The sequence below is a fragment of the Suricata suricatta genome, chromosome 6 (genome assembly GCF_006229205.1).
Source record: "Suricata suricatta isolate VVHF042 chromosome 6, meerkat_22Aug2017_6uvM2_HiC, whole genome shotgun sequence".
In the NCBI taxonomy this organism is placed as follows: Eukaryota; Metazoa; Chordata; class Mammalia; order Carnivora; family Herpestidae; genus Suricata; species Suricata suricatta.
In genome coordinates this window covers 91,578,927-91,581,614 of record NC_043705.1, presented here as the reverse complement: position 1 = coordinate 91,581,614, position 2,688 = coordinate 91,578,927, and the positions used below count along the sequence as shown (strand labels likewise).

Here is a 2,688-nt window from a genome sequence, read left to right as displayed (position 1 = left end):
TTTCCAGTCGGACTACGAAGCCCAGGCTGCAACGCAGTCTCTCCTCTGATGCCCCTCCGCTTCCGGAGGTCGCCTCAGCGTGGTCCCAGAGAGAAAGGGGCGGGGCCTTAATCACGCCAGCGACGAGGCGACCAATGGTGGCTGAGTTGGGCGGGCTGCGGAAGTCTGGGGCTCAGGCTTCACCCCGCGGCTGGAAGAGAAGGGGAAGGGTACTATGCTGAGGTACTGTCATGGCTGTTCTGTAAGTTGCAGCCTTTCCCTGAAGGTAGAAAACCTGGTCATTGTGCCATGGAAATCGCTCAACCCAGGGCTGTAGAGCCGTTCTTTAGGCAGACCGCTGAATGCTTTTGCAAATTAAGGTCATTTACAACGAGACCCTCGGGATTAAGAGAGATACTTCAAATGTTGTGGGTGTTGGAATAATAATAATAGCAATAAAAATAATAACCAACAATTATGGAAAATGCCTACCATGTCCTTGGCACTCTGCTAAGCACTTTTTGTGGAATTATTTAGTTCAATTGAGCAACCTTGTAAACTGCCTACAATTATTTTATTATCTATCAGTCATTTTGAAGATGGGTGGGATCTGAGAAGTTAAATGACTTGGAGAACACGTGCTCTTTGCCACAGTTCCATGGTCCCTTCAGGGGCCCTGCAGTCCAGCTTCCTCCTTCCAAAAGGGGAAAATTTCCAGAGAAGAAAATTACAAATTTCCAGTTCTCACAGCAAAGCCAGAGACTCCTTTCCCTGTGCCCCCTAGATTCTGAGTCTTCTAGCTGGAACAGGAAGGGATGGCATTGAGCATCTTTTCCTGCCCTCCCTTCCATCTCTGTCCCCCAATAGCTGACCAAGAATTCGGTGACTTTGGCAACAGATGGTCTGAGAGTTGGCAATGGATGATTGAGCTTTATTGCCCCTTTCTTATGGAGGATGAGCCAAGGATTGTGAATATGGACAGGAAGGGGCACAGTCTACCAGGGAGCATGTACTGAGAGCTGGCACTTTGCAAGGTGGTTTCCTTATTTTTAAAGTTTTAATTTAGGGTTGCCTGGGTGGCTTAGTCGGTTGAGCATCCCTCTCTTGATTTTGGCTCAGGTTATGTTCTCTGGGTCTTGGAATGAGGCCCTCATGATTAAGAGTCTCTCTCTCTCTCTCTCTCTCCCCCTCTCTCTCCCTCTCCCTCCAAGCCTCCCTCCTTCTGCGCCTCTCCCTTGCTCATGCCTGTTCTCTCTCTCAAATAAAAATTAATTCATTCATTAAAATAAATTTTAAATGTAATCTTCAAAACCACCCTTTGAAATATAATGATTAAGAACTGCAGACTTGAATTTACATCTTGTTCCTATAACTTAGCAATAAATTTGGGCAAATTATTTAATTTCTCTGATTTTCCTTGGAAATAATGATATCTATGTTCCTTGGGGTTGGGATGAGGATAAGATGAAAGAAGGGATATGAAGTAGTTAACTCACTGCCTGTCATATGGGTAGTGATCTGTAAGCGATGACTATGTCTGTTATTGGTGTTATGCTTACTGTAAAGATGAAGAAAGGTTATCTACACTGTTTGTCTAAGGTAATTATTTGGGATTGGACCTCAAGTTTAATTGGTACTTTGTGGTTCCTTATTTTTTGTTATTTTGACCCCAGGTTTCAAAAACATTTGTTGTTTAGAAATATAATTTTTTGTATCTTTTTTATAGAAACATTTTTCTGAGCTCCCCGATGTCTGACCTGATAATTCTGAACCATGAATGGTAGGCTTAACCTTCTTTTCCTCTTTTTTTCCCTTTTGTCATTTCATCCCATATGGAACTATAGATATTCTTAAATGGTCCTGTTTGCCCACAGTTTTACTGGGTGAAAATCATGATTTCTGATCAGACATGACTTCAAAGAGTGTTCGGAGTCTAATGTGATTCACCCGCTGGTTTTGTAAAAATGTACATATCCTGTTCTCTACCAGCATATATCTTTTGGTTATTTCCTGCTTCTTTTTGACAGCATCAGCTTGGAAGTCAAAAAGGAAGTGATATGTGTGTCTTGTGATAGGCTGGCCATGGACCAAGAGGAAGGAGAGCTAAAATGAGAAGCCATAAGAATTTGGGTGAGTTTTGGACACAAGCTTTTGCTAGTTTCTGTGGCCACAGAGACGAGTGTTCATGTGGAGGCTTCTTCTGTTTCTGATTTTTGAGGTTCACTAAAATATGTCTCTTTTTCAGGAACATTATGAGATGTGTTTAACTATGTTTTCCTTGAAGTTTTTTTTTTTCCCCAGTAGTATTGAAACTGACAGGTTATCCAGCTTTGGTTTTTGGCCAGAAACTTTCTTCTGCATCCCCTATTGGCTATCAGCCGCATCCTTCACTCCAGTACTGTTTGGTTAACTCCGTTTTCTCTCTTCTCTATCATGTCCTAAGAACCCTTCCCATCAGGGTGAGTGTGGGAGTTGGGGAGAGTATCTAAAGGGGCCAAGGGACTGTGTTCCTGTTTCAATATTTATAGTTTATCACCCACAATAAATTCACCCTATCTTGTGGAGGAAAAGAGGAAGACGGACACATCCTCATTTTGCTTTTACTGAGTGTGTGTCAATGGAGGTAGGTGGTAGATTGTACATAATGATGCTGATGAGGTCTCCTGGCATCAAGTAAACACACACAAATACAAGCCCAGGCCAAGCTTG

At 42.7% G+C, this 2,688-nt stretch overlaps 1 long non-coding RNA gene across 1 annotated transcript; it reads left to right on the top strand.

Annotated features, from left to right (window-relative positions):
• The first annotated feature begins 6 nt into the window (after positions 1-6).
• On the top strand, positions 7-2,235 carry LOC115294851. The gene is made up of 3 exons (XR_003910183.1): positions 7-222; positions 1,706-1,759; positions 2,007-2,235. It is a non-coding gene; the product is annotated as an uncharacterized LOC115294851 (long non-coding RNA).
• The last annotated feature ends 453 nt before the right edge of the window (positions 2,236-2,688 follow it).